Source organism: Peromyscus californicus, unplaced genomic scaffold (assembly GCF_007827085.1).
Source record: "Peromyscus californicus insignis strain IS unplaced genomic scaffold, ASM782708v3 Scaffold_14__1_contigs__length_90479793_seg_1, whole genome shotgun sequence".
Lineage (NCBI taxonomy): Eukaryota > Metazoa > Chordata > Mammalia > Rodentia > Cricetidae > Peromyscus > Peromyscus californicus.
Genome location: NW_026294435.1, coordinates 1,282,707 through 1,291,103, shown reverse-complemented (window position 1 = coordinate 1,291,103; position 8,397 = coordinate 1,282,707). Strand labels below are relative to the sequence as shown.

The 8,397-nt window shown below is 40.0% G+C and overlaps 1 pseudogene; it reads right to left on the bottom strand.

Moving 5' to 3' along the window:
• Window positions 1-888: 888 nt before the first annotated feature.
• LOC128109260 (GTPase HRas-like) lies at window positions 889-2,328 on the bottom strand (annotated as a pseudogene).
• Window positions 2,329-8,397: the final 6,069 nt, after the last annotated feature.

Below are 8,397 nucleotides of genomic sequence, written 5' to 3'. Positions count from 1 at the left end.
TGTTTTTTTTAAATAAGGTGGACTGTTACCTGTTTGGCATCCCCCCCTCTTTTTTTTTCAAGTCAAACCTAATATTTGTTGAGAACATAGAAAATCAGTTGACAAATCAGCCCCACTGCCCCTGAGTGATTGATGAAGGAGAAGTACATACAGGCACAGCCTGTCCAATGACATCTGTCCTCTCACTGTGTTACAGACCCCAGGGAGACCTGGAAGAAGATGGTGGGCAAGGGGAAGCCACCATTGCGAATGCTGAGCTGTTCCCCTGAACTGTGGTCCAGGCTTTTGGTTAAGTTAGAGAAGGTTAGTGTCCTCATGGATGCAGATCTAACCATTCTCAGGTAGCTGTGTGTGGAAGGTACGAGAGGGATGCTGGCCCAGGTGAAAGTTGGGTTCTTCTTCAGGAGCATAGAGCAGAGGTATGCCATTCGGCTGTTCCACGTACAGCCTCTCTCAGTAATCATCCATTGAGAAGTAGAGGTCCAGTGGGGCTTTGCTCAGCAGTGACAGCAGCAAAGACAGTTTTAGCCCCAGGCCCGGGGTGCTGGACGTCGCTTTTGCAATTGGCTGTGCATGCAAGGGCTGTAGTGGAAGAGCAGGTGGGTCTTGGCGGTGGGGTGCGGCCACACCAAAGGCCATCTTGGTATAGTCACCATTGTCCCCAGGCTCCAAGGATGTTGAGGAGCTAGTAGTAGGGCCCTGGGAAGTGGTAGTGGATACTAGAAGCAGGGGGTAGAGTTATCCTGGGGTGGGTGTCAGAGGTTGCTCCAGTGAAGAGGGGGAGGCTGAAGAATGTGGGGGCCGTGGTGGTGTGGGAATGAGACCTCCAGGCTGTAGCAGGAGCCAGGAAGGACAGGACAACCATCAGCTGGAGTACCACATCTGATGTCACAATAGCACACACTTGTAGCTCATGTAGCCAGGGCCACTCTCATTGGGAGGGTTCAGCTCCCACAGTTTGTATTGCCGAATCTCACATGCAAGTGTGTAGAAGGCATCCTCTACACACTGCCGCGTCTTGGCTGATTTTTTGATATAGGGGATGCCATAGCTGCGGGCAAGGTTCTGGGCCTGTTGATACTCAACAGTATGAGCAGCCAGGTCACACTTGTTCCCCGCCAGCACCATTGGCACATCATCCAAGTCCTTTATCCACTTGATGTGCTCCGTGTACTGATGGATGTTGTTAAAGGACTTGGTGTTGTTGATGGCAAACACACAGAGGAAAGCCTCCCCTATGTGCATGTACTAGTCATGAACGGCACCACATTCCTCCCAACCTGCTGTGTCTAAGATATCCAGCAAACATGTCTCCCCATCAATGACCACCTGTTTTGGGTAGACATCCTCTATGGTGGGGTCATACTCATCTACAAAACAATTCTGGATCAGCTGGATGGTCAGGGAACTCTTTCCCATACCTCCAGCACCCACCACCGCAAGCCTGTATTCTGTTGTCACTTTTTGTAGGGGCTGTCACTCCAGAAGCTCCTGCCCAACAAGGGGCATGAAGAAGTGGCTGGGGAGCAGAAGGCTCTGATTGCAGCCCGATGTGGGTGTCCCTGTAGGCCCGAGGCCAAGCGTGACGGCCACAGGGTGCAGAGTAACTGAATATGGGGGCTAATTCCCCCTTTTGTTCTATAAGAAACAAAAACATATTTAAGTTTAACAGCTATTTATTAGAGGATATTTGACTCTGGGGTTAACTCCATGCATTTATAAAGGGGGTACTTTTAGGAAGAGTTGAATGCCTTGTAGGTATGGACTATCTTTTAAGGTCAGTATCTTAAATCCCAATGCCAGCTTGTAGGCTGGGCAGTTTCTCTCAGACAGAAATCTTGTGAGCCCAGAATGAGCCCTCATATGTTGTATGGGGCATTCCCGTCCCTCCAGTAATCCCTTGAGGGCAACCATGAATGGGGAAATTAACTACATATTCTGTTGGACTCTATCTATGAACTCTGGTGGGGGTTTGTTGGGTTTTTGTCTTCCTCCTGCTATGGGAGATTTGGTAGGCCCTTCATCTAATTTGCTCCAGGCTACAAGCCCCGTTTATCTAACCTGATCTTGGTAAGGACCTTGTACAACCACCTTGGACCCCTGTAAATACCCTTCAGTTGTACCTGCTAGCATGCCATAAGTGATAGGGATGGGGGGATTGGCCACCCGATTGGCCTCTATCCTGGTCTGGCATTCCTCTTTAGCCTCCCAGGGGTACCATTCTAGAGGTCTATTAGGGCTGGGGGCCAAGATTTCCCCTGATCCATACCTCCCAGTGAGGGGCTGGTTGTAGGGGTCCATATCACAGAGATCTCTCCTTAATGCCATGTATGGTGTTTGAGCAGACTCAGCCCCAGGGTCCCAAGGGGGAGGGCCAGAATCCCTTGAGACCCAGGACTCAGGTGCAGTGATTTTTACTTTTGCTTTAAACTCTACTGTATATTTCTCTGTGCATCTCACATGCTCCTTGCCAAATTTGGCCCAATTATTATTTTTTCTTTACTCTCAGAACCTTCCCCATTCCTTTTGACCCCTGGGGATGCCCCTGTTTTCCTTTCTTCCTTTTCTAACCCTTGGGTAGAATCATTCTCCCTCTTTGACTCCTGAAAAGGGGGGTGGCAGAGAATCTGGGTGAAAAGACACCTTAAAAACTATGATAGTGGGGTAGAAGGCCAGGGGCAACAGTATGCTGAAATGTTTCTCCCATTCTCTTGCCAGCTTTTCCATTTGGGCCCAGGTGCTGCAGCAGAAAAGGTTGCCCCAAAAGGCAAGGTGAATTATAATCTCCCAGATGGCGATAGCATTGCTTTTAGAAATTCCAAGCCCTCTAGACTTAAACATATAACACAGGACCTTGAGGGCTGGCTTATCACTTGAGGAGGTTGCATTACCCATACTGAGGGTTTCACTTACCCTGGAAGACCACTTGGCCTTGGCTGAAGCACTTCAAGTCCCACGTTGGGCACCAGCTGTGGGGACCTGCCCCACCGGGAACTTAGGTCACCTGTGAAGAGGTGGCCTAGAGCTGAGGAAAGGTAAGTGCACACTGCTCGCTCATTCCCCAGCCTCCCTCTTACCCAGAGACAATCAGACACAGCGGGGAGTCAAGTCAAGCAAGAACTCATTTATTGTTAGGCAGTAAGCCTCTTTTATAGCAAAAATCCTCAGAACCCTAGGAGGGGGTGAAGGAACCAACCAATCATTTTAAAGGTCACCCTATTTACAAATTGTTTGTGCATTGAATCATCTCCTGTTTTTAGTATCTTATCTTAGCATAAATAACTTGAGCTAACTTTCTTTCTCACCATTTGTCTTTAATCTCCATACAAACAACCCACGCTTACTTCCTCTTAGCCATCCTTTGTATCTATTCTCTGCATAAACAGCTTAAACTAACTTCCTCTGTCACCATTTGTATCTACTCTCTTCCTGAATAGCTTAAAGCTTAAGCTCTATTTGTCTAACTCCCTCTCAGCACCCTCTTTGCAGCCCATGTATGCCCCACAACTCACACCTTTAATCCTAGCATTCCAGAGGCAGAGATCTGTCTGGATCTCTATGAGTTCAAAGCCACACTGGAAACAGCTAAGTATGGTAACAAGAGCCATTAATCCCAGGAAGTGATGGCAGGAAGCAGAAAGGCATTTAAGGTGTGAGGATAAGGAACTAGATCCTGGTTAAGCTTTCAGGCTTTTGAGCAGTAGTTCAGCTGAAATTCATTCTGGATGAGGACTCAGAGGCTTCCAGTCTGAGGAAATAGGATCAGCTGATGAATTGGTGAGATGAGGTGGCTGTGGCCTGTTCTGTCTCTCTTATCTTCCAGCATTCATCCCAATACCTTGCTCCAGGTTTATTTTCATTAATAAGACCTTTTAAGATTTGTGCTACAATGGATGGTTAATACAAATTCAGTTGTACAACATCATTGTGGAAATTATATTAACAATTCTATTTTTAGGAACATGTACCTAAGTATTTTTTTCACTTTATGTTTAGATAGCTAAATATCACAAATTTAGAAAATGTTCACTTGTAGCCAAATGTTCTAGTAAAATTGTCCAATATCTTTATGTCCATAGAAATCTACCTACAACTATGTCAAATCACAATACATTGCCACACATTGATTTTAGCCATCTGGTTGAAAAAAAATGACACATTTGCTCTTTAATTTATATTGCTATAAGTTTAAAGTTATCTAATTTCATGCATGTATTGTTCATTTACATTATATATTTTTGGGCTATGAATATCATTTGTGCACATTGCTTATTTTTACTTTGTAAAAAAAATTGTGTTTTATATATGTAAAATTATTTTGTTACATATAATGTGAATATTTTGATTCATAATTTTATGCAGTTTTCTATAAAATATTCATAAGTGACCATTACTTAAGTCATTATAATCATATCTGTAAATATGTTCATATGTACTTTCTTAAATTTTGCCACATTTTGGAAAAATTTTCCCATCATCCAAAAATGTCATCCTTTCTATCACTGTTCTTGCATGTAGATGATTAAAATATGTTCCAAGAAACTTGTGGATAACTTGAATCATGTATGTAGCCGTTGAAGGCTCAGGCTCAATCACAGAAGGAAGCAATTGTCAAATCACAGCACAGACAGTTCTGCTTAGGAAATGGATGGGCTCTTAGGGAATTCCTCCCACTCAGGTCACAGGTATTTTTTATATTGAGTAAATCTACTTTGGGAATGAATGAATCATTCCTTCTGTTCGATGCTCTTTGCCTTTCGCTCATATCCACACACTCAGCTGTTACTGTTATTATTCTTTTTTTTTTTTTTTTTTTTTTTGTTTTGTTTTTTCGAGACAGGGTTTCTCTGTGTAGCTTTGCGCCTTTCCTGGAACTCACTTGGTAGTCCAGGCTGGCCTCGAACTCACAGAGATCCGCCTGGCTCTGCCTCCCGAGTGCTGGGATTAAAGGCGTGCGCCACCACCGCCCGGCCTGTTATTATTCTTATTGTCTAAGAAAAGGAAACTCTGTTTAAAACCACAATTCATCAAACAAGATTTCTTAAAATCATTGTATAAAATGACAGAAGAGCCCACATAGTAGAGAGAGGATCATTTTCCTTAAGTTCTGCTCTGACTCCAAGTGTTCATTGTGACATGATGCCCCCAGTACAAATAAATGAATAAAATTTCATTCTAATAAAACAATTAGAAAATATTGGTAGGAATAAATGGTACATAAAAATATTCTGAAAGCATCAGTGAACCAGCTCTATTAAAATGATTTACTGATTCATAAATACCTACAGGAAACATCCCAAACAGTCTTATTCAGAGACAATTCACAGGAAGTGTGAAGCAAGTTTTATAAAGTAGTGACATACCTCCTTAGCCTTTACTTTATTGTATAGTTAATAATATTACTTACTTTTAATTTGGATTAGTACAGACATGATAATTTTCAGTTTCCAATAATCAAGATTAATGACATCTTTTATTGTGTGGGCTATAAAGCTATTGTAGTTAAGAGACTGTAAATTATCACTTTAAAATCATTAAAACTACAGGACATGGCTGTCTGTATAGTTTAATGTTTGATATAAAATTGATAATTCTTACTGAAAAAACATTTTAATGAAGTACATAGACTTCTGTGTTACTGCAGAATGATATGTTATACTGTATATTCAGTTATTTATCACAAATAGGTAATTAGACATTTACTGTGAATCAAGTGACTCCCCTGACACAGGGGCCACACAGTCAGAAAGTGGAATCACACCACTACAAGACAGAAGTTTTCTGGGTAAAATTTTGTGTTTTCTACACCTCACATAGGGTATAAAATAAAGATTCTGAAATATCTTATCCACACTGTAAATTATCTAATGAACACACATATATCACATATGATATAAGTATGTATCATTTATGTGTATATTAATATATATGTTTATATATGGTTGTGTATGTACATCCTGAGACTACATTATATTAGGGTTTTCTATGAGGATGGAGGCAAAGGGAATCAGTTAAGGAAAAATTGTGACTTAAATAACTAAAGGTAAGTTCTTGAGGCTTACAGAAAGGAAGCTGAGTCTGGAAACATTTTCACAAGTAACATTTCCATAGAGGAGAATTCTGGAATCATAAGGTAGGCAGGGAAATGAATAGTGAACATGGAAAAAAAATCAGTTTAATGAGGGACAGAATAGAGAAACACAGAGAAAGGCAATATGGGATAAATATATCAGAAAATTTGGATTGAGACACAGAAGAACCATAGGGCACAGGCTACTGGAGTTAGGATACATAATAGCACAAATGGCAAACTCTAACATTATTGAAAATTGACTGCCTTGAAATGCTGACAGGAACTACAAGAACCAGAGAGAAGCTAAGTTGCTATCTTTCCCGACCCTACATTAGGGTAACAGTGACTGAGGCAGTTCTCAGGATCCCTTAGTTTAGGTCCTCAGCAGTAATTAACCTCACTATCCCCACCCATACACTCCAATTCTCTTAGACAATACAAGCAATCACGCAGAGAATGAATCAAATCAGAGGACGTGAGGTGGCATGCAATGAGCAAATAAAGTAAATCTCCAGGGAAAAGGAAAACTTTTTGGAGGAAATTATTATAGGCTAAGACATGTAAGCATAGGAGAAATACCTTGTTTATACAGCTGATCTATTAGAGCAGTTCTGTATTTCCAAAGCAGTCCTCCCAATTGTGACTTCAACAAAATATTACATGGATATTTGTCTACATATAACAATAGATGCATTTATGAATGTATACATAGAAGTATGCAAATAATTTTATTTACATCTCAGTCATAAAAGCAAATAAATAGTATAATGTAGGGAATAGAAACTATTAAACTTTTGAGAAAATTAATTTCAGTTTAGGTATTCATAATTACACGTATTGTAAATCTTCATAAGTTTAAGATCTAAGAGAAAATTCTATTTAATATATATTATCAAAGCCAAATTCAATGTCTATAGATAACAGACATTGCACTATTTATGGGTGAAATTAGTTTCATGCTTTTAAAAATCTTATCTCTTAATGCATTTTCTAAGTAATGGTTAAGTTCAACCCATCAGGAAAATGAATAATCATTTATGACTTCTGCATGAATATTCATTGAATTAGTAGACTATATGAAAAATCAAATATGGGAGGTAAATCTATTAAACTAAAGTCTGAATAATAAGAGCGTTCATAGTTTAACTGAAATAGCTACATTTTCTTGCACATACACTACTGCCTGAAAGTTACCCCATAGGGTATTTGTATGTTTTTAGGGAGAAATAAGTTAGATGATAAGATTTATTTTATCTTTCCTATATGATTAGGTTCTGCTATTTTAATTCTTGGTAATTATTACATAAGATATAATTATTGTCTTTATCAGCTTATATGTTACTACTCTTTTTCTTATTAAGACTTCTCTCCTATGTTCAATTTATGTGTATATGTTTTTTTGTGTGTGTGTGTGTGTCTGTGTCTATGTCTATATGTATGTGTGTAACTTCCTCTGTGTTTACAGGTATATGTATTTGAGGGTTTACATAAACACATAGCTGTGCCTGGGTGTGAAGACAAAATTAAGGTGTGAGGATAAAATTTTGTTGTTTTTTTGTGATTTTTTTTTATTTGTTAGTTTGAGACATGGTATGGAACTGAACAAATATTCTTATATAGCTGGCCAGTGAGCTTCAGAAATTCACTTGTATGACCAATTGGCATGTTCTTCTCTGGAGAAAATTATTCCTTTCACTTTCAGTATTCCTTAGTTTGTTGTGTAGCATAGATGTCCCTGTCCACTTTAGTATGTCTAGTTCTGCTGGCATTGTATAGCTCATGTTTAGGTAGTCATGTTGGTAAGTTTCTATGTGTGTGTCTTCTGATATTATTAGGAGACACCCCACATAAAACTCCCTGATCCGAAAGCTCTTGCAATCATTCTGCCCCCTCTTCCTAAATTTTCTCTGAGCCTTAGGTGTGGGAATGTTTTCTAGATGTATCCATTGGGTCTGGGCTCTACAACTGTGCACTTTGATCAGTTGTGGCTTCCTGTAGTGTCCCCTATCTGTTGAAAAGAGGAGGTTCCTTGACAAGAAGTAAAGACTACATTTATCTGTGGATGTGAGAATAAATGTACAATTTTTTTTTGTTAGGGTTATATTGGTTTAGTAAATTATTAGTTATCTACTCCAAAAATCTATGTCATTAGGGCTGGGTGGTTAGCTAGTATTCCAGTACAGACATGGTCTCCTTTTTGAATGGGTTTTAAGTCAGGTTAAAGAGTTGTTGGTTACTATCACCAAGTTATGTGGTCCACTAGTGCTGGCTGAAGGTTATTGTGCAATGCTGGCCAATGATTTGGTTCATAGGTATCATAGAAG